This window comes from Rosa rugosa, chromosome 5 (assembly GCF_958449725.1).
Source record: "Rosa rugosa chromosome 5, drRosRugo1.1, whole genome shotgun sequence".
Lineage (NCBI taxonomy): Eukaryota > Viridiplantae > Streptophyta > Magnoliopsida > Rosales > Rosaceae > Rosa > Rosa rugosa.
The window spans coordinates 28,607,483-28,632,086 of NC_084824.1; the positions used below are offsets into that span (position 1 = coordinate 28,607,483).

General features: G+C 40.0%; 1 long non-coding RNA gene across 1 annotated transcript; it reads left to right on the forward strand.

The window, feature by feature from the left end:
• The first annotated feature begins 757 nt into the window (after positions 1–757).
• On the forward strand, positions 758–24,057 carry LOC133712092 (uncharacterized). The gene is made up of 4 exons (XR_009847150.1): positions 758–1,033; positions 1,539–1,603; positions 13,018–13,082; positions 23,680–24,057. It is a non-coding gene; the product is annotated as an uncharacterized LOC133712092 (long non-coding RNA).
• Positions 24,058–24,604: the final 547 nt, after the last annotated feature.

The window sequence follows — 24,604 nt, forward strand, 5'->3', positions numbered from 1 at the left end:
TTTTACAAGTTGATACTAGTATGTATATTCATCATTGATAAATTAACAAAGGTATATATGTGAACAACAACAAAGGGCAAACAAATCAAATAAATATTGGCAATAATGCATCACTTGAAACAATTGTAGGACTGAGGACAGATATGATCATAATAGAACATTATGATCTACCTGCCTACTGTACACATATATACAGAACATTATGATCAATATCTTCTTCACTCACCATCTGATACAAATGACAAAAATACAAGTTAACAAAATTGAAGTGTGTAGCTACAAATAACAATTTGAAGTGGTCATGCAAAGTAGGAAAAATGAGGCTGTGCGTCATGCAAAGTAGGAAAAATGAGGTTGCTGGTCATGCAACGTAGGAAAAATGAGGCTCCCTACTAGTTCAAAGCTGCTAGGTTATCTCAAGATCAATATTGACACAATAAAACCACAATGAACAAGGCCTAATTATATTATATATATATAAAAGTAAAATGAGAATGGTACTGTTCAATGAACAGTAATACAGTGACCTGCCCGTTTTGCCCCTGCATTCTCTTTGGCTTTTTAACTGATTACCCCGGCAGGTGTACGTCTTCATTGGCGTCCGAGGCTTTCCGCGTGGCTCTGTTTCCTGGCTCCACGAAGAGAGAACAATCAAAGAGAAATCAAGAACGATCGAGGACTCGAGTCCAGGTGTGTTTCTTTGCTTTGCCCGAAGAGAGAGAGAGAGCATTTTATCCTTGGCCTCTGGCTGCTATTTACCCCTCCGCATGCATGTGCACCGACTGTTGCTATCGTGTCTCTATTCTGAAGAAAGGGGGAGTGGGAGCAAGAGGGATCAAAGAGTGAGAGAGAGAGAGCGCGAACAGGTCTTCGATCTTCAATCGTCTTTGATTTTCATCCATCACTGCTTAACCCAATTGATCCCTTTCTCATTTCAATTAACTACATGGGAAAACTGATTAAGGTTACGGCATTTGCAGAGAAGAGTTTTCAGGCCTGCGATCACTGTTGAGGTCCAAAAGACAAGTCTCCTGTAAGTAGATTTTGTTGATTCTTCTCATTTAGTTTATGGGTTCGTAATTTGGATTGGATTCTACGCTAAAGTTTCAGTCTTGATTTCAATTAGGTACTTTTGCTCTTTAATTTCTGCTAATTTTATACAATTGGGTTATCTGGCACAACAAGTTTAAGCATATTTGATTCAGTGAGCGATCGTGTATAATTGATTTCCTATTAAAGTTTGCATAATAGTGACTTTTGGGTTTTCAGAGGGCAAAACCATTTGGGTTCTGCGGACGAAGAGAAAATGAGGGGAGTCGGGAAAAAAAAAAAAAAAAAAAGAGGGACGAAGAGAATTTGTACTTGGTCACTGTCTCTGATCTATTGATTAACAATAGAGAATAAAGATAGATACTTGGAATTACTTCAGTCTTTCTATGAAATTATGTGAAGTGATTGATTTAATTCTACTGAAATGCTTGAATTACAAGGCTGCTAATAAGTGCATCTAATTGGGTTGTCATTGATTTTGGTTGCAGGTTTTGCATATTGTTATTGTTGGTCTTTCAAGTGATTTATCTCTCAGATCAGTTGTGTTCTAGGGGTGAGTTTTTTTTGTTTGTTTGATGTTATTGTATTCTGCTGATAATCTGAGAAAAGAAAAGTACAATAAAAGCAAATAGAAAAGGCTTTACATCTAAAGATACTATTTTTGTTATTTCGTTTTCATTGTTTAGGTATCCTTTGGTTTATTTGGAGCTGTTTACAGTAGTGTTAGATAAATTTTTCATATAAGCTTGCATTTTGGAATAATGTATAATGTATATGGTAAGATGTTGTTATATGTTATCTACTCATTGATTATTGTTGTCGTCACTGTTATATTGGAGCCCATTTCAATCAGCTTTTCGCTTCTCAATTTGAGATAGAAAAACTGTGGGGTGGAGAGAGAGCAAAGATATACAGATATGTTGTGTATGACTTTGGTCCAGCTGCATGCTTATATTTATAGGAGAAGAGAACCTCTGGGTTCCCTATTATAATCACGTGTAGAGCCTAAAATGCTTACTTCTTTTAGTCAGAAAATTGGAAGTTCCCTTAAGTACTTTGGTTGTGTTGTGGTCATGGTGTTTACCCGTCCCACGATTTATTCTCATATGTGCTGCGCCGACTTGCTATAATGCTATGTGCTTTCTGGAAAATGTCGAAAGGAGCAGACCGGTTTAGAACTTTAGATATGATGAAAGTCCCGAAACTGAACAAAAGGGTTTGGTATTTGGGGAGCTTATGGCCACTCACTTTAGTTTTGTTCTATCTACTTCATCTGACTGCAATTCTGACCAGGTTCAATCTTCAATAACTTTTATTTCTAACCCCTTCAATCAATTCAAAAAAGATCACAGCATTTCATGTAATACCCCGAAAAAAATCCAAATTAAATTCCGTGGATTTTTAGAAATGATTTCACGATAGTGGGAGCGAGTACGAGGCTCGGAGAAGTTGTGGAATTAGTTCGAACGATTAATTTTCGAAAAAACGAACGTTATTTAGGGGCTCGCGAAAGTTGACTTTTTATACGTTCAAAATTTGGGAAAACTTTCTTCATGAAAGTTGTAGAGCTCGTCGATACGATCGCGTGCATATGCGGAACGCAAAAATCGGAGTTCGTATGAATTAGTTATGATTTTTTGAAAAAGTTTCCAATTTAGTATAAAGCTTCCATTTTTGGAAATTTCCAAAAATAAAAACAGATTTTTCCAAAATTGGAAAATCGGCTGCGATTTTAGTTCCCCGCCGGAAATCGCCTCCAAAACTTCGATCGACGATTTCTTCCTCCTCCGGCCACCGATCCTCACCAAACTTCTTCCATTGGCTTCGTATGGTCCTTGCGCACATGTCTGTGGCAGCCTTTCACGGCGGCGCGGCCTGTAGCGGCGGCGGCAAGCCCGGTCCGATTTAAGCTCGATTTTGGTCAACGCCGGTTTTCTCCTAGCTCCGGCCACCAAAACTTCCGATCCTTGGCTCCATGAACTCCCCTCAACCTGCTGATCATCATACTAGGAGGATTGCACCTAGAGTGACCGGTTTCACGTTCGTCGGAGCTCGGTAAGTTTTCAATCCGAAACGAAAATCTTTCGATCGGTATATCTCGAGCTGTAGTGCATCGTTTTGATTGATTCTTTTTCCAGTGGGTTCCCCTTGATGTTATTAACAACTCTCTAGAAGGCATCGAGGCCTGAAATTGAAGCTTTGACGTCGAAATCGAGCCTTGCCGGATTCTGCAAAATTTTGGAATTTTTCCGACCACAGAAGCTTTCGATCGGTATATCTCGAGCTACAGACCATATTTGTCTGTGATTCTTGAACCAGTGAGTTCATCTTGAGTTTCTTAACAACTCTTCAGAAGGAATCGAAGCCTTAAATTGACGTTTTTACGTCGAATTGGAGCTCGCCGTTTTCTGCAGTTTCTCGCCGGTTTCTGGAAAATTCCGGCCACCTTCATACTGTTCAAGGTAATTTTCGACCCCTTCCGGTCATTTTCAGACTTCGTGCTAGTTATGAAAGTTGTTAAGCATGATGAGAGGAAGAAGAGCAGCCCGGCCCCGACACCATTGGTGGTGGTTGGCGGCGGCTCTGCCACTAACTCCGGCGGCCCTTTCCGGCCACCTCCGGGGATCAAAAATATGGTTTCTGTACATTTTCAGATTCTATATTTCAATACGATCATTTCGATATATTATACGCAATTTTTGGATATCGTATGATTAAGTTATGAATTTTACGATTTCAATCGATTTCGATCGTTCGATTTGTGATCTGTGAAGATCGGACCGTCCGATGGACTTGTAGTTTTGTTATGTTGATCTTATGACTGTCCCAGTGGCTTTGTGTGGTCATGGGCGAAGATCCGACCGTTGGATCTTCGTATAATTGTGAAATAGTGATTCGGAAGGCGATTCGTGAGAATCTAACCGTCGGATTTTCGTATAATTTTGAGGAGATGTTTGTTAGAGTGATTCAAGAAGATCTGACCGTTGGATCTTCGTGATAATTTTGGAGGATGATCCTAAGGGCGATCCGTGAGGATCCGACCGTTGGATCATCATATAAATTCGATCTGGCCGTTGGATCATCATTAAATTAGAATCCGACCGTTGGATTTCCGTATATGTGTGGTTTATGAATGATTGCTAAGTTAAGATCGTATCTGACTAGGTGATTGACGGTTTGAGTTAGTGGACGATTGTGGATCGTATTTTGAGCGGAATTGAAGACGCAGCGGGATTATCGAGGTGAGTAAACCTCACGTGGTTCATATTACGAACCGAGTACTTTTAATTAATTTATTTTTTGTCGTCATTGTGTGAACTATAGTTGGTATTAATGGGCATTCCTGTGTGAATGTCTATCTATATATATATTATTTATGTGAAATAATATGTATTGTTGAAATTGTGAGATATTATGTACTGTTATGGTTGTGTTGAGTTTATTGTTGAAAAGCAACAATATTGTGAGAGGTATTAAATTTATTGTTGAGAAACAATAAATTGTTGATTTGTTGAGATATATTGATCTGTGGAGATCAATAGGTCACGGGGGTGACCATGGCATCTATTAGTGAACCACGCCCTTGTACCGGGTAGGTGGAAACTAATAGCATTAAATCGTGAACCACGCCCTCGCGCCGGGTAGGTGGAAACGATCAGTTAGAGCTCTAGTCTGTCTGCCAAATGTTGAGTGACCTTATGAGGGTAACGGGGAGTGACTCATAAGTGTATAATATTTATATATATATATATTTATATATATAAGAGAGTGAGAAAGTGAAGTGGTTTTGTGGTGATCATTGTAATTGTGATGTTTCTACATTTCTATACTTGAGTTAAAGGAAATGTATTTTATTAAATCAACAGTTCTTTCTTGTTTACTCATACTGGCTGTAAAAAGCTTACCGGGTTTTGTGTTGTTGCAACTCCCGGTACACTATTCAAATTGTGTAGCGGGTAATCCTACAGGACAGGAGAACCAGGACGGTGATCGTGCGGTTAGAGCAATTGTTAGAGTTTTACAGCAATTGTACGTTGTGAGGTGTGTTATGCTCATTTGAGCTTTACAATATTGCTTGTGAGAGTGAATTGTAATAATGAACTCGAAGTTTCGAGATTTGGATTTTGTAATTGTAATTATTCATGTTTCGGATTTGAATTTATTATTCAAAATTCGGGGCGTGACAGTTTGGTATCAGAGCGTAAGGTGCATATTTGGTGATGTGTCAATACCTTCCGAGTGATGGCCCGGCTGCAGCGGATCCCCATCGTGTGCTCTTCGGTATTGGCTAAGTCATTGGGTATGCGTGAGTGTTGGGAGTTGTTTAGGCCGCTAGGTCGTTTTAGGAACGTGAATACCTTCCCTATAGTATTGACTTGGTTAATATGAATTTGTATTTGACTTATACTGTGTTTTAAGTGTTATACAAGTATTAGCCAAGCATACTATACTCCTTAGGTGATGGATATTCGAAGGGGTTGTACTTAGAACCTTACAGTTGTCTTGTAGGTTCGTATGGGAATAAGTTCAGTGGCCGCGAGTTACAATCCTTGAGGAATAGGAACCTCTTGATTCAACTCTGTTAAGTCAACGAGGATTGTTTTATGGAAATGAGGTTCTTTTGATTGTTGAAGTGTTTGGTTGAAGGCATGATGTGGATCTTTGCACGTACCTAGTGTGGATACGAGTATTGATTGATAGAAGTTTACCTTCTTAAGTTAGACGTACATATGGTTTTGGATGAGATGTACATGTCAAATAATAGATATCTTGTTTTGTAATGAGATGTCCTTGTGGAGTTTGTTAGTAGGGTTGAGGTTAGGGAAGAAATTATTGTGGTTACTTCTTCCTTGTGCTTGTAAGTTGTTAAGCAGAGTTTAAGGTGCGAGACAAGAATTTTATTTTGTGCTCGATGGTTAGAGATGAGAGACCATTGTTTTGGGTTGTCGTTGAGTACTATAATTCCTTCAGAATCAGGATTGTTGGTAGAATTGGAATTAGTAGTAGTTTTGGTGATTCGGAATTTGAATTGAGTTCGCGAGATGTGTCTTATATACGTGGTTGATGTTGCTTGCATCATTTTGGAACGATACGTTACGATTCACAAGGAAAACTGGATTTGAAATTTATTCATTTGAACACCATGGGTTGATGACCTGACCGTGACTTGTGAATATAGTTTTGTTCAAGTGAATGAAATTGAATTTTGTGGCCTTTGTGTGGTGAACTAGTTTTCTTAAGTTTTGGATCATAGTATGGAGATAGACTGCAGTGAATTTGAAGTTGTTGTGTGTTTTAAGTTTAAGTAGGCGGGACACTTAAAGTTTTGCAATGGAGTTGATTTTGGTGTAATTAATTGGGAGAGTTAGAATCAGTTCTTGTGAATGATGTTGGATGAGAGTGTGTGCCTTTGGTGATTGATTTTAGGTGATATAGTTAAACGCAATTTCGGATATTGATTTTAGTGACTTTGTTAGGTATCCATAGTGGTTCAAGTGAATTACTATGTGATATGGAGTTTGATTCGAATTCTGAATCGCTAAATGTTAGGGATTGAATTGTGGTGAGTTTTTGTTGAAGCAATTGATAGATGGAATTATCGAGATTCTATAAGAGTTGTAAGAGTAACTCTAAAGACGTGGGTTTTTCCTAGCTAACTCAGGATGTGTTTAGCTTTATAAATCCCTAATCCTATCGATGAAATTGTTGTGTTTGGTTTGACTCAGAGGATACTAGCTAGACCTCGATGCGACTTAATTGATTGTTGGATTCTTTTTGAGTGATTGTTTTTATTGCATCATTATGAAAGATGTGTGCAGTAGAGTTGTTTATGGTTTTGAAAATAGTATTGGGTGACCAAGGTTCGATCCTTGGTGTTGTTGTTGGTTAAACAAAAAGAAAAGAAAACATGCACACCATCTTATTGATTTTACATTACAAAAAAAAAAAAAAAAAAAAAAAAAAAAAGGAAAACGAGGACCATGCTATACTAAGCCTAGTCAGCAGCTCCGGATGGATTGAGGCTGAGCTCAAGAGAAACGTTTGAGCCATTGTGGTAACCGCCTGAGCCACCAGAATAGCAACCAAAAGCGCTGCCTTCCTCGGAAGTAGCCTTCAGGTTACCAAAGACGTCCTCGCCGTGCACGGGGAACAGAGGAAGAGTTTGAACCTCCTGGTGATCTCCTCCTCGTTGTTGCAGGGATGTTTGTCCTCCTGTTGTGCCAAAAGAGTTGTACTGGTATTAGTGTTGAAGTGTGAGGAAGAATATGAAACAAAATTTAAATCAAGAAATCCTTCATTACCAGTAGAATAGGTGGAACCAAAGTTGAGATCAATGGATTTACCATCATCAGTAGAACTAGTGGACCCAAAATTGATGTCAATGGATCCACCAGCTGGCCCAAAATTGGTGTCGATGGATCCACCAGCACCAGTAGAACCAGTGGACCCAAAATTGAGATCAATGGATCCACCAGTACCAAGAGAACTAGTTTCCATGGGCACTGGAGCAGCCTGATTACACCTATTCATCTGCTTCTCTCGAGCCCTGACGTTCTGGAACCAAAAGTAAATGTTCTTACCCTCAACATGTCCATACTGGTTCAGCTGGAGGCAGATCTCGTGAATGTGCTCTGTAGTTGGGCACTTAAATCCCTTGACGTAGTAAAGATCCTTGAGGATTCTTATTTGTTCTGGAGTAGGAATCCACCTGGTACGGCTTCGCCAGAAATCCATGTTGGCACTACTTCCAGCTGCTTGGGTGTTTCCTCCCTCCTCTGTTGGTTGCTGTTGTTGTGGTTCCATTTGTTGCGGGGTTTGGAGCTCCATTAGTTGCAGAGTTCGTGGCTCTTGGGTCATGGAGTGAGAGGATGTGAAAATCGAGGAATACATGGTTTAGTGTTTGAGGGAGATTTTGTTAGAAGGATTGGAGTTGTTGAACTGGTGATTGGAGATCTGAGATTCTCAGAGGAAAGATGAGATCGAATCTTCAAATGGAAGAAAAGATCTGAGAAAGAAGGATTGAAGATTTGGAGGAAAAGATTGAAGATCTGAAAGTTCAGAGGAAAGATGGGATTGAATCAACTAGATGGGAGAGAAGATCAGAAGAGAAGGATCGAAATTGATGAAGAAAGGATTTGAGAAGAGAAAGGCTGAAGAGTTGAGAGAGAAAGACTTGAGCTCGGAAGAAAATTTCTTTTCTTTTGGAGTGAACAGTTTTTCTCCAGAATGCACCTATTTATAGAACAAGGTGAGCAGATCTCCACCGTTGGATGAACGATCTCAGAATTTGAATCCACGCGTTGGATTAAAGTCGCCCCGAAACCCGGAAAAGCTGTTGGCGCGTGTTGAGCGTGTAAGGGGACAGGCCGAACCTCGAGACGCTGTGGCAGACAGCTTTAGCCGAAAGTGATTTGCTTTCCGTAAATCACGGAAGAGACGTGTCGTGGCACGTGGAGTGTACCAACAGTTTGTTGTTATTCTATCGCTTATGATAGAATAAATAAAAGAAGTTGCATGGATAGTAACGAGAGCAGCTGGTGCTCTAGTGGTTGAAGAGCAAGGCTCTTGTACAAGAGGTCAGAGGTTCGAACCTTGCCTCTCGTTTATTTTTATTATGTTCGCTTATGACATAATAAGTATAACATTTGTACACATTATATTAAGCACAGCTTGTGCTCCAGTGGCTGGGGACAAAAGTTTTGTGCAGCAGGTTGAGGTTTCGAACCTTGCCTTCCCCGTTATTTTATTTATGTCGCTTATGACATAATAAATATAACACGTGGGCATATATTAATGAAGGCAGCTCTTGCTTCAGTGGTTGGGAGCAAAACCTTCGTGTTCGAGGTCGGGAGTTCGAACCTTACCTCTTACAAATATTTTTGGATCTCGTATATGCTTGATATACGGACGTATATACGGTATGTACGGTATACATACGTATATATGGTCTGTACGGTATGCATACATATATACAGTTGTACGATATGCATACGTATATACGGTCTGTACGGTATGCATACATATATACGGTATACCTACGGTATGTACAATTTCATACCGTAGCCGAGCTGGAAGTCGGTGGGCCGATTGGTAGGCCCAAATAGTAAGCCCAAATAGTAAGCCCAATTGTTCGGCCCGAATGGTAGGCCCAAATGTTAAGCCCAATTGTTCGGCCCGAATGGTAGGCCCAAATGTTAAACCCAAATTGGTTCGGGCCGGTTCGAAATGTGAATGGTTCGGTTCCTTCGGCCCAATTGGCCAGCCCTAATGCTTAGCCCAAGGATTGAGCAAGCCCACGTCATCATCACTGGGTGACATATTTTATTGGTGTACTTTTGGGGATGATTTGTTTTGAGTGATGCATCTCTATTGTTGTGTAGAATAGTGCATGCTTAAGTTTTACTATAGAGATTTACCGTGATGCTAATGGAGTAGCGAAACGCTTTGTGGGAGTCTTTACTGTGCTTGTATGCCAGTACAGGGTGATGATCTATGTGAGGATCTATGAGATAATCTCTGTGAAGATCTAAGTGATGATCTCTGTGATGATCCACGTGATGATTTTGTGTAATTGATGTGGAGTGATGTTGAGCAGTTGTTTTGTGAATTTACATCGTGACGAAAGGATTTAGTGGCCATAGGAATGTATTTTTATACAAAGGGCTGTGGCTTTGTAGATTACTACAACTTTGGGATTGATAGAGATTCGATGATTAGGTCAACCTTAATTGAGAGGAATTGACTTACGCTTAAATTTCGGGACGAAATTTCTTTAAGGAGGGTAGATTGTAATACCCCGAAAAAAATCCAAATTAAATTCCGTGGATTTTTAGAAATGATTTCACGATAGTGGGAGCGAGTACGAGGCTCGGAGAAGTTGTGGAATTAGTTCGAACGATTAATTTTCGAAAAAACGAACGTTATTTAGGGGCTCGCGAAAGTTGACTTTTTATAAGTTCAAAATTTGGGAAAACTTTCTTCATGAAAGTTGTAGAGCTCGTCGACACGATCGCGTGCATATGCGGAACGCAAAAATCGGAGTTCGTATGAATTAGTTATGATTTTTTGAAAACGTTTCCAATTTAGTATAAAGCTTCCATTTTTGGAAATTTCCAAAAATAAAAACAGATTTTTCCAAAATTGGAAAATCGGCTGCGATTTTAGTTCCCCGCCGGAAATCGCCTCCAAAACTTCGATCGACGATTTCTTCCTCCTCCGGCCACCGATCCTCACCAAACTTCTTCCATTGGCTTCGTATGGTCCTTGCGCACCTGTCTGTGGCAGCCTTTCACGGCGGCGCGGCCTGTAGCGGCGGCGGCAAGCCCGGTCCGATTTAAGCTCGATTTTGGTCAACGCCGGTTTTCTCCTAGCTCCGGCCACCAAAACTTCCGATCCTTGGCTCCATGAACTCCCCTCAACCTGCTGATCATCATACTAGGAGGATTGCACCTAGAGTGACCGGTTTCACGTTCGTCGGAGCTCGGTAAGTTTTCAATCCGAAACGAAAATCTTTCGATCGGTATATCTCGAGCTGTAGTGCATCGTTTTGATTGATTCTTTTTCCAGTGGGTTCCCCTTGATGTTATTAACAACTCTCTAGAAGGCATCGAGGCCTGAAATTGAAGCTTTGACGTCGAAATCGAGCCTTGCCGGATTCTGCAAAATTTTGGAATTTTTCCGACCACAGAAGCTTTCGATCGGTATATCTCGAGCTACAGACCATATTTGTCTGTGATTCTTGAACCAGTGAGTTCTTCTTGAGTTTCTTAACAACTCTTCAGAAGGAATCGAAGCCTTAAATTGACGTTTTTACGTCGAATTGGAGCTCGCCGTTTTCTGCAGTTTCTCGCCGGTTTCTGGAAAATTCCGGCCACCTTCATACTGTTCAAGGTAATTTTCGACCCCTTCCGGTCATTTTCAGACTTCGTGCTAGTTATGAAAGTTGTTAAGAATGATGAGAGGAAGAAGAGCAGCCCGGCCCCGACACCATTGGTGGTGGTTGGCGGCGGCTCTGCCACTAACTCCGGCGGCCCTTTCCGGCCACCTCCGGGGATCAAAAATATGGTTTCTGTACATTTTCAGATTCTATATTTCAATACGATCATTTCGATATATTATACGCAATTTTTGGATATCGTATGATTAAGTTATGAATTTTACGATTTCAATCGATTTCGATCGTTCGATTTGTGATCTGTGAAGATCGGACCGTCCGATGGACTTGTAGTTTTGTTATGTTGATCTTATGACTGTCCCAGTGGCTTTGTGTGGTCATGGGCGAAGATCCGACCGTTGGATCTTCGTATAATTGTGAAATAGTGATTCGGAAGGCGATTCGTGAGAATCTAACCGTCGGATTTTCGTATAATTTTGAGGAGATGTTTGTTAGAGTGATTCAAGAAGATCTGGCCGTTGGATCTTCGTGATAATTTTGGAGGATGATCCTAAGGGCGATCCGTGAGGATCCGACCGTTGGATCATCATATAAATTCGATCTGGCCGTTGGATCATCATTAAATTAGAATCCGACCGTTGGATTTCCGTATATGTGTGGTTTATGAATGATTGCTAAGTTAAGATCGTATCTGACTAGGTGATTGACGGTTTGAGTTAGTGGACGATTGTGGATCGTATTTTGAGCGGAATTGAAGACGCAGCGGGATTATCGAGGTGAGTAAACCTCACGTGGTTCATATTACGAACCGAGTACTTTTAATTAATTTATTTTTTGTCGTCATTGTGTGAACTATAGTTGGTATTAATGGGCATTCCTGTGTGAATGTCTATCTATATATATATTATTTATGTGAAATAATATGTATTGTTGAAATTGTGAGATATTATGTACTGTTATGGTTGTGTTGAGTTTATTGTTGAAAAGCAACAATATTGTGAGAGGTATTAAATTTATTGTTGAGAAACAATAAATTGTTGATTTGTTGAGATATATTGATCTGTGGAGATCAATAGGTCACGGGGGTGACCATGGCATCTATTAGTGAACCACGCCCTTGTACCGGGTAGGTGGAAACTAATAGCATTAAATCGTGAACCACGCCCTCGCGCCGGGTAGGTGGAAACGATCAGTTAGAGCTCTAGTCTGTCTGCCAAATGTTGAGTGACCTTATGAGGGTAACGGGGAGTGACTCATAAGTGTATAATATTTATATATATATATATTTATATATATAAGAGAGTGAGAAAGTGAAGTGGTTTTGTGGTGATCATTGTAATTGTGATGTTTCTACATTTCTATACTTGAGTTAAAGGAAATGTATTTTATTAAATCAACAGTTCTTTCTTGTTTACTCATACTGGCTGTAAAAAGCTTACCGGATTTTGTGTTGTTGCAACTCCCGGTACACTATTCAAATTGTGTAGCGGGTAATCCTACAGGACAGGAGAACCAGGACGGTGATCGTGCGGTTAGAGCAATTGTTAGAGTTTTACAGCAATTGTACGTTGTGAGGTGTGTTATGCTCATTTGAGCTTTACAATATTGCTTGTGAGAGTGAATTGTAATAATGAACTCGAAGTTTCGAGATTTGGATTTTGTAATTGTAATTATTCATGTTTCGGATTTGAATTTATTATTCAAAATTCGGGGCGTGACATTTCACGTCTGAATTTGCTTAGAAACCATATAGGTATAAGATCGACTTTGAAGAGTTAGCTAAGCGTTCTGGGAAAGGAGTTCTAGCTTTTAATTTTTTACTTATTTATTTATTTATTTTGGGTCACAGAAACTTTGTGTTAAAGTTATTGTTGGGATGTGCCTGACTTCTTATATAAACACTCCTATGCAATGCACTGTTGTAATTGATTGAACTATATGCCTGAGATATATGCATATGAACTATGTCAGATTATGTCAAATTGTTTGAGTAGATGAATTCCATTTGGGTTTCTTTCTTTTTTTTATCTATCTTTACAAATTGAAAATTTAATTCATTGTTTTCTGTGTAGTTGGAGCTTGAAGGCTATTCAAAAAGTTTGAAAGACGTTTGGAGAGTTGAGGATTCTGCTGCGAGGTTAGTATAATCAGTGATTCCTTTTGTAATACCCGAAAAAATCCAAATTAAATTCCGTGGATTTTTAGAAATGATTTCACGATAGTAGGAGCGAGTACGAAGCTTGGAGAAGTCGTGGAATTAGTTCGAACGATTTTATTTTCGAAAACGAACGTTTTTAGGGGGTCAACAAAGTTGACTTTTTATACGTTCAAAATTTGGGAAAACTTCCTTCATGAAAGTTGTAGAGCTCGTCGATACGAGTTCGTGGACATGTGGAACGCAATATTCGGAGTTCGTATGATTAAGTTATGAATATTTTAAAATTGGGTTTTTTCTATAAATAGAGAAATTTTCCAAATTCTTTCATTAAGGACGAAACTTTTCCCTTTTTGCTAAATAGTCCCTCCGGTTCTCTCTCTCTCTCGATCGAAAACCCTCAGACCCGGAACTATTCGACTGACCCGACCCGGACCCATCTCCGGTCTCCGGCGTCCTCCGGCCACGACCCGGCCCTCCTTGTGATCGCCGCAAGCCGCCCAGTCGCCTGGTGCCACTGTCTTGCACCGCCGTTGCCCCCAAACCTGGATCGAAGCGACCCCAGGCGAAGTAACCGACCCGACCGGATCTCATCGACGCCGGCGTTGCACGGGCCGATCCTCCCCATTTTCGTGATCTCCTCCTTCCCCTGATATCCTCATATCCTCCTTGCTTGACGATTTGGAGTGTGGAGTGAAAGATCACGAGTTGAAGATTTCGACGTCCCTGATTCAATCTGGAATCTGATCAGACGCACGAGATTAATCCAACTTCAACGCTTGATCTAGGACGATCTAGGCCGAACCAGGCTTAGCTCCAGGTATGAAAGTCGACCACCCTTTCATTTTGAACCAGTTTGTAGTTGGTCACTTTGCCATCTGAGGTGGTTGACCGTCGTTGACCGCCGCGTTGACCGCCCACTGACCACCGTTTGTGGCGGCGCATCAGACCATATTTCGAGTTTTCATTATCTAGGCGATGATCTATGCATCCATACGAGCGTTTTGATATATAACATGGTCATGTTAGAAAAAGTTGATAAATAGTGGATTTACGTTTTGACGTTACTATTTAACGTTTTTACGTTTATCTTCGGGTTACGATCTGTGAAGATCTGACCATCGGTTTTGCTTCAATTTTGGATATGTTGATCGTATGACTGTCCCGGTGACCTTGTGAGGTCACGGGCGAAGATCCGACCGTTGGATCTTCGTATAATTGAGAAATAGTGATTCGGAAGGCGATTCGTGAGAATCTGACCGTCGGATTTTCATATAATTTTGTGGAGATGTTAGTAAAGGCGATTCAGGAAGATCTGACCGTTGGATCTTCGTGATAATTTTGGAGGATGATCCTAAAGGCGATCCGTGAGGATCCGACCGTTGGATCATCATTAAATTCAGATCCGACCGTTGGATCATCGTTTAATTTGAATCTGAGCGTTGGATCGTCGTTTAATTACATATTTGAGTTGTTGGCTAAGTCAAGATCATTATTGGACTAGGTGATTGACGGTTTGAGTTGGTGGACGATTGTGGATCGTATTTTGAGCTGAATTGAAGACGCAGCGGGATTATCGAGGTGAGTAAACCTCACGTGGTTCATATTACGAACCCAATACAATTAATTGCTTTATTTTGTTGCAATCATATGAACTATTGTTGGTGTTACTAGACATTCCTGTGTGAATGTCTGTATATATATTATTACGTGAAATAATATGTATTGTTGGAGTTGTGTTGAGTTATTGTTGAGAAACAATATATTGTGAGAGATATTGAGTTTATTGTTGAGAAACAATATATTGTGAGAGGTGTTGAGTTTTATTGTTGAGGAACAATAAATTGTTGTGATCTGTGGAGATCACTAGGTCACGAGGTGACCATGGCATCTATTAGTGAATCACGCTCTCGTACCGGGCTGGTGGTTATTAATAGTATTAAATCGTAATCACGTCTGTGGCCGGACGAGTGGTTACGTTCAGTTAGAGCTCTAGTCTGTCTGCCAAATGTGGAGTGAACTTATGAGTGAAATTGAGAGTAACTCATAAGTGTCAATATATATATGGTAACCTTATGAGGGAAATTGAGAGTAACTCATAAGTGTCTATATATATATATGAGAGTGAGTGATCTTATGAGCTAAATTGAGAGTAACTCATAAGTGTCTATATATATATATGAGAGTGAGTGATCTTATGAGCTAAATTGAGAGTAACTCATAAGTGTCTATATATATATATGAGAGTGAGAAAGTAACGTGGGTTTGTGGTAGTCTTGAAATCTAATAAATCAACAGTTCTTTCTTGTTTACTCATACTGGCTGTAAAAAGCTTACCGGGTTTTGTGTTGTTGCAACTCCCGGTACACTATTCAAATTGTGTAGCGGGTAATCCTACAGGACAGGAGAACCAGGACGGTGATCGTGCGGTTAGAGCAATTGTTAGAGTTTTACAACAATTGTAAGTTGTGAGGTGTGTTATGCTCATTTGAGCTTTATAATATATTGTGAGAGTGAATTGTAATAATGAACTCGAAGTTTCGAGATTTGGTTTTTTGTAATTGTAATTATTCAGGTTTCGGATTTGAATTTATTATTCAAAATTCGGGGCGTGACAGTTTGGTATCAGAGCGTAAGGTACATATTTGGTGATAATCAGTACCTCCCGAGTGATGGCCCGTCTGCAGCGGATCCCCATCATATACTCTTCGGTACTGGTAAAATCATTGGGTATGTCTTAGTATGGGGTCTAGACAACGTGTAAGTCCGTAGGACGGTAGAGTTGTCTACTAAGTTCGTATTAGAATAAGTTTAGTTTCCGCGAGTTGTGATCTTCGAGGAATAGGAACCTCTGGATTTAACTCTGATGAGTCGGTGAGGTAGAGGTCGAGTCTGATGTAGGGACATGACCTTTCTATGGAGACAGTTGAGGATGAGGTGGAGGCATTAGAGGTTGAGTTGCCTAGTCTACCTGTAGTTGATGTGATGGATGTTATTCTTGGGTTGAAATGGTGAAAGAGATTGAGACCCTAGGAATAGTTGAAAAGAGAATTGATCTCACCAACTCAAGATGATAGGAGTGTGAGGGATTATGAGACAGAATTCTCAAGACTATATTGGTGTTCGAGTGTAGTGATGTAATTTGGGAGATACTTATGTTACCTTTAATAAGGGTAGTATGTCAAGTGATCATGGCATAGGTTGACTTTGTAAGTGAAGTGGTGGAGCTTGTGTAGCTTCTTTGAGTTATCACCTTTGAGGAATGGGAACCTTTGGATTAAACTCTGGTGGAGTTATTGAGGATGGTTTTCACGAAAAACAGTATCCTTATGTGCATTGTAGTCGTTGGTTGTTGGGGTCATGGTGTTTGACCAATGCTTGTATCTAAAGTCGTTACGAGTATTTGACTAGTAGTTGTGATACTTTCCATTAGTTGGATATGCAGATGTTTTGAGTTGAAGAATACTTAGCAGTTATTGGTTGCTTAGTGATGGAATTGTGTTATAATGGAGCATTCATTCATGCACAGTTGTTTGGTGTTTAGGATAGCTACTATATATTAGCTAAATGTCGGGGTGTGGTTTGAGATCTGCGGATGGTATTGGAAATTATTGTGGAGTGCTGGTTCACTGACTATTGTTGAGTAGTAATGCATAATTCGTTGTTACTATGATGGATTTTGTGTATGGTTGACTTATGGAAAGATTGATATGACCTCGTGATAGGATTGACTGTGAAGAGACATTGTGTTGATGTATGAGCTTAGGTAATAACGTTGTTTTCAACTCTAGGAGTGCTAGGGTTGTATAACTAATTTATGAGGCCAGATACTGTTGTGAGGACAGATTATGGATTATGACGTGGTTAGTGTGAAGTGCTATAATCACAGAATTTTGACCCACTAGATGTTGACTTACCACCAAATGAGCAGTGAGGTGATTCGTGGGTGAGATACTGAGTGTGGTACCAGTATCGATTAGTGGATGCTAAGATGGTACATATTGCTTGTTGAAGCAATTGATAGATGGAGTGATCGAGATTTTTTTTAGAGTTGTAAGTGTAACTCTAAAGATGTGGGTTTTTCCTAGCTAACTCAGGAAGTGTTTAGCTTTATTAATCCCTAATTCTAGCGACGAAATTATTGTGTTTGGTTTGACTCAGAGGATACTAGCTTGACCTCTGTGTGACTTAATTGATTGCTAGGTTTTGAATGATTGTTTGTGATAAATCATTTTGAAAGATGTGTGCAGCAGAGTCTCGATGGTTTTGAAAAGAGTATTAAGTGACCAAGGTTCGATCCTTGGTGTTGTTGTGGTTAAACAAAAAAAGAAAAAGAAAACATGCACACAATCTTATTGATTTTATATTACAAAAAGGGAAACGAGGACTATGCTATACTAAGCCTAGTCAGCAGCTCCGGATGGGTTGAGGCTGAGCTCAAGAGAAACGTTTGAGCCACTGTGGTAACCGCCTGAGCCACCAGAATAGTAACCAAAAGCGCTACCTTCCTCGGAAGTAGCCTTCAGGTTACCAAAGACGTCCTCGCCGTGCACGGGGAACAGAGGAAGAGTTTGAACCTCCTGGTGATCTCCTCCTCGTTGTTGCAGGGATGTTTGTCCTCCTGTTGTGCCAAAAGAGTTGTACTAGTATTAGTGTTGAAGTGTGAGGAAGAATATGAAACAGAATTTAAATCAAGAAATCCTTCATTACCAGTAGAATAGGTGGAACCAAAGTTGAGATCAATGGATCTACCATCATCAGTAGAACTAGTGGACCCAAAATTGATGTCAATGGATCCACCAGCTGGCCCAAAATTGATGTCGATGGATCCACCAGCACCAGTAGAACCAGTGGACCCAAAATTGAGATCAATGGATCTACCAGTACCAAGAGAACTAGTTCTCATGGGCACTGGAGCAGCCTGATTACACCTATTCATCTGCTTCTCTCGAGCCCTGACGTTCTGGAACCAAAAGTAAATGTTCTTACCCTCAACATACCCATACTGGTTCAGCTGGAGACAGATCTCGTGAATCTGCTCTGTAGTTGGGGACTTAAATCCCTTGACGTAGTAAAGATCCTTGAGGATTCTTATTTGTTCTGGAGTAGGAATCCACCTGGTACGGCTTCGCCAGAAATCCATGTTGGCACTACTTCCAGCTGCTTGGGTGTTTCCTCCCTCCTCTGTTGGTTGCTGTTGTTGTGGTTCCATTTGTTGCGGGGTTTGGAGCTCCATTAGTTGCAGAGTTCGTGGCTCTTGGGTCATGGGGTGAGAGGATGTGGAAATCGAGGAATACATGGTTTAGTGTTTGAGGGAGATTTTGTTAGAAGGATTGGAGTTGTTGAACTGGTGATTGGAGATCTGAGATTATCAGAGGAAAAATGAGATCGAATCTTCAAATGGAAGAAAAGATCTGAGAAAGAAGGATTGAAGATTTGGAGGAAAAGATTGAAGATCTGAAAGTTCAGAGGAAAGATGGGATTGAATCAACTAGATGGGAGAGAAGATCAGAAGAGAAGGATTGAAATTGATGAAGAAAGGATTTGAGAAGAGAAAGGCTGAAGAGTTGAGAGAGAAAGGCTTGAGCTCGGAAGAAAATTTCTTTTCTTTTGGAGTGAACAGTTTTTCCCCAGAATGCACCTATTTATAGAACAAGGTGAGCAGATCTCCACCGTTGGATGAACGATCTCAGAATTTGAATCCACGCGTTGGATTAAAGTCATCCGAAAACCCGGAAAAGTTGTTGGCGCGTGGAGAGCGTGTAAGGGGACAGGCCGAACCTCGAGATGCTGTGGCAGACAGCTTTAGCCGAAAGCAGATTTGACTGCCGTAAATCACGGAAGGGATAAGCCGTGACACAAGTGGGCCGTACTTGGGCCTGTCTCGGATCAAGGCATCACTGTAGCTGTGGGTGGAGGCCTGATGGGCCGAGTTTCAGAAACAGTTTTGGACATGATGGGCCGAGTTTCTGAAACAGTTTTGGATGAGTTGGGCCGAATTGTTGAAATAGTTGAAACAGTTGGTTTAAATAAAAGGATTGGTATGGATAATAACGTGAGCAGCCGTGCTCGAGTGGTTGAGTGTACAGTTCGTGTACAAGAGGTCTGAGGTTCGAACCTCGCCTCTCGTTTATTTTTATTATGTTCGTTTATGACATAATAAGTATAAAATTTGTACACATTATATTAAGCACAGCTTGTGCTCCAGTGGTTGGGGGACAAAGGTTTCGTGCGGCAGGTTGAGGTTTCGAACCTTGCCTTCCCCGTTATTTTATTTATGTCACTTATGACATAATAAATATAACACGTGAGCATATATTAATGAAGGCAGCTCTTGCTTCAGTGGTTGGGAGCAAAACCTTCGTGTTTGAGGTCGGGAGTTCGAACCCTACCTCTTACAAATATTTTTGGGTCTCGTATATGCTTGATATACGGATGTATATACGGTATGTACGGTATACATACGTATATACGGTCTGTACAGTATGCATACGTATATACAGTTGTACGGTATGCATACGTATACACGATCTGTACGGTATGTATACGTATATACGGTATGTACAATTTCATACCGTAGCCGAGCTGGAAGTTGGTGGGCCGATTGGTAGGTCCAAATAGTAAGCCCAATTGTTCGGCCCGAATAGTAGGCCCAAATGTTAAACCCAAAGTGGTTTGGGCCGGTTCGAAATGTGGATGGTCCGATTTCTTCAGGCCCAATTGGCCAGCCCTAGTGCTTAGCCCAAGGATTGAGCAAGCCCAAGTCATCATCATTGGGTGACATAATTAATTGGCGTGCTTTTGGGGATGATTTGTTTTGAGTGATGCATCTCTATGGTTGTGAAGAGTGGTGCATGCTTAAGTTTTACTATGGAGATTTACCGTGATGCTAATTGAGTAGCGAAACACTTTGTGAGAGTGTTTACTGTGCTTGTATGCCAGCACAGAGTGATGATCTATGTGAAGATCTATGTGATGATCTATGTGAAGATCTATGTGAGGATCTATGAGATGATCCATGTGATGATTTTGTGTAATTGATGTGGATTGATGTTGAACAGTTGTGTTGTGCGTTTACGTTTGTGATGAAAGGATTTAGTGGCCATAGGAATGTATTTTTATACAAAGGGTTGAGGCTCTGTAGATTACTACAGATTTGGAAAAGATGGAGATTCTATGGTTAGGTCAACCTTAATCGAGAGGAATTGACTTACGCTCAAATTTCGGGACGAAATTTCTTTAAGGAGGGTAGATTGTAATACCCGAAAAAATCCAAATTAAATTCCGTGGATTTTTAGAAATGATTTCACGATAGTAGGAGCGAGTACGAAGCTTGGAGAAGTCGTGGAATTAGTTCGAACGATTTTATTTTCGAAAACGAACGTTTTTAGGGGGTCAACAAAGTTGACTTTTTATACGTTCAAAATTTGGGAAAACTTCCTTCATGAAAGTTGTAGAGCTCGTCGATACGAGTTCGTGGACATGTGGAACGCAATATTCGGAGTTCGTATGATTAAGTTATGAATATTTTAAAATTGGGTTTTTTCTATAAATAGAGAAATTTTCCAAATTCTTTCATTAAGGACGAAACTTTTCCCTTTTTGCTAAATAGTCCCTCCGGTTCTCTCTCTCTCTCGATCGAAAACCCTCAGACCCGGAACTATTCGACTGACCCGACCCGGACCCATCTCCGGTCTCCGGCGTCCTCCGGCCACGACCCGGCCCTCCTTGTGATCGCCGCAAGCCGCCCAGTCGCCTGGTGCCACTGTCTTGCACCGCCGTTGCCCCCAAACCTGGATCGAAGCGACCCCAGGCGAAGTAACCGACCCGACCGGATCTCATCGACGCCGGCGTTGCACGGGCCGATCCTCCCCATTTTCGTGATCTCCTCCTTCCCCTGATATCCTCATATCCTCCTTGCTTGACGATTTGGAGTGTGGAGTGAAAGATCACGAGTTGAAGATTTCGACGTCCCTGATTCAATCTGGAATCTGATCAGACGCACGAGATTAATCCAACTTCAACGCTTGATCTAGGACGATCTAGGCCGAACCAGGCTTAGCTCCAGGTATGAAAGTCGACCACCCTTTCATTTTGAACCAGTTTGTAGTTGGTCACTTTGCCATCTGAGGTGGTTGACCGTCGTTGACCGCCGCGTTGACCGCCCACTGACCACCGTTTGTGGCGGCGCATCAGACCATATTTCGAGTTTTCATTATCTAGGCGATGATCTATGCATCCATACGAGCGTTTTGATATATAACATGGTCATGTTAGAAAAAGTTGATAAATAGTGGATTTACGTTTTGACGTTACTATTTAACGTTTTTACGTTTATCTTCGGGTTACGATCTGTGAAGATCTGACCATCGGTTTTGCTTCAATTTTGGATATGTTGATCGTATGACTGTCCCGGTGACCTTGTGAGGTCACGGGCGAAGATCCGACCGTTGGATCTTCGTATAATTGAGAAATAGTGATTCGGAAGGCGATTCGTGAGAATCTGACCGTCGGATTTTCATATAATTTTGTGGAGATGTTAGTAAAGGCGATTCAGGAAGATCTGACCGTTGGATCTTCGTGATAATTTTGGAGGATGATCCTAAAGGCGATCCGTGAGGATCCGACCGTTGGATCATCATTAAATTCAGATCCGACCGTTGGATCATCGTTTAATTTGAATCTGAGCGTTGGATCGTCGTTTAATTACATATTTGAGTTGTTGGCTAAGTCAAGATCATTATTGGACTAGGTGATTGACGGTTTGAGTTGGTGGACGATTGTGGATCGTATTTTGAGCTGAATTGAAGACGCAGCGGGATTATCGAGGTGAGTAAACCTCACGTGGTTCATATTACGAACCCAATACAATTAATTGCTTTATTTTGTTGCAATCATATGAACTATTGTTGGTGTTACTAGACATTCCTGTGTGAATGTCTGTATATATATTATTACGTGAAATAATATGTATTGTTGGAGTTGTGTTGAGTTATTGTTGAGAAACAATATATTGTGAGAGATATTGAGTTTATTGTTGAGAAACAATATATTGTGAGAGGTGTTGAGTTTTATTGTTGAGGAACAATAAATTGTTGTGATCTGTGGAGATCACTAGGTCACGAGGTGACCATGGCATCTATTAGTGAATCACGCTCTCGTACCGGGCTGGTGGTTATTAATAGTATTAAATCGTAATCACGTCTGTGGCCGGACGAGTGGTTACGTTCAGTTAGAGCTCTAGTCTGTCTGCCAAATGTGGAGTGAACTTATGAGTGAAATTGAGAGTAACTCATAAGTGTCAATATATATATGGTAACCTTATGAGGGAAATTGAGAGTAACTCATAAGTGTCTATATATATATATGAGAGTGAGTGATCTTATGAGCTAAATTGAGAGTAACTCATAAGTGTCTATATATATATATGAGAGTGAGTGATCTTATGAGCTAAATTGAGAGTAACTCATAAGTGTCTATATATATATATGAGAGTGAGAAAGTAACGTGGGTTTGTGGTAGTCTTGAAATCTAATAAATCAACAGTTCTTTCTTGTTTACTCATACTGGCTGTAAAAAGCTTACCGGGTTTTGTGTTGTTGCAACTCCCGGTACACTATTCAAATTGTGTAGCGGGTAATCCTACAGGACAGGAGAACCAGGACGGTGATCGTGCGGTTAGAGCAATTGTTAGAGTTTTACAACAATTGTAAGTTGTGAGGTGTGTTATGCTCATTTGAGCTTTATAATATATTGTGAGAGTGAATTGTAATAATGAACTCGAAGTTTCGAGATTTGGTTTTTTGTAATTGTAATTATTCAGGTTTCGGATTTGAATTTATTATTCAAAATTCGGGGCGTGACACCTTTAGCTATTTCTCTGTATTGCAATTTTGTTGCTGTCACATCAAAAATTTATATCACCAACCTAAAATAAATCACCGAAATTTAAGGGAATCTGATACTTTAATGGAGTTGATGTTAACAGTTTGTTTGTTGATATAATCTTCTGTCTATTTCTTTTATCCATTCTATTCTTGGCATCTTTGTTCATACTTTGGTTTATCTTTGTTCCTCTCACACATAAATATATGCCCTCAATACTTTCATTTAATATCTGAAGTACTCGAGAACATAAATTTAGATGATTTCTGATCCACTTAATAAATTTGATTCTGTTACCTGTAATTTTTTAAGCTAATTCACATTCCTTCTGCACCTTTACACTGAAATTCATTTCCAGTATCAGTGTCCTGCATTCCCTTTTTTCTTCATCACAACTTGATCATCCACTTTTCAGTTTCAAGTCATGCACCAATTGTCCTCACCATTTACACATATATATAAGTTCAACAAATACAAAAATCACTTCCAGATAGAGGTTTGAGTAAAAAAATTGATCACTTTTGTGAGGCAACTTCTTTGTGTTTGCAATTGTTAAAGATTCATACTGACTTGATTTCCCTTTGTTGGTTATGATATATGCCTAACTTCATATATGAAAGCCTTCTTCAATTGTTATATCCATCACTAATAAATTCTTCTATCAAGTCAAATGGGTGCATATCTGATTCTGCAGGACTTTTGCCGGCATAAATTCTATTACTGTTATGAGGTAGGATGTACATAACGTAATGAATGAGTTCTAAAGAAAATAAAGTTGAATTGAGCTTATGTGAATACAAATGTCATTGCATCCTAGCTGAAAAGAAAAGCTGCTCAAATTGCTGAAAAGGAAGTTCATAATACGAAGTTGCAACACAAAACTCCTAGAATTGCTCGATTGTAAAAATTGCTCCACTGTTTGGTGTTTTATTTTTTTGTAATGAATAAAAAATTAGAGGTACAAAGAAAAGAGAGGACAAAAGTTTGTAATGAATAGTTTCACAGTTTTGATAGTTTTAATATTGGATCAAATCAATGAATAATATTCATTGCTCCCGCGGCAACGCGCGGGCAACAATTGCTAGTTCTTATAAAAATAAAAATAAAAACTAATTGTCAAAATACTCATTTGGTCTGTAAACCATTGAGTAATGATAATTATGAATAAGTGCCTACTATATTCAAGGCCGATGCACAGCACAGACACGCAAATGTGAAAATGGTAGAAACCAACATACCTGTATGATCCTTGAAATGGAATTCCCAATTATATAGGCCATCTAGATTAGAAAAAGAAAGGTTAATTAACTTTAAGTATTTGCATAATAATAGCCTCTACAAAATAGAAGCAAACTTACCAGTAACATTTTCTTATAGTAGAGGATAGCTGGTATGCGCGTGCAGGGTTGTAACAAGGTTTATCATAGTAGTAACAGCACCTGGTGTGCCCTAAATGCCACAAACAGACTCAAGAGTTAAATGACCTAAATTTTCAAGTTTAATGCAATATACAAAACCAAAACATGAAGATGATGACAACTGCCAAGGTACCAATTGCAACTAAACATGCATATTTAAATTAGAAAGTTGTATGAGCAGCAATACCTCTTAAGAGTTGT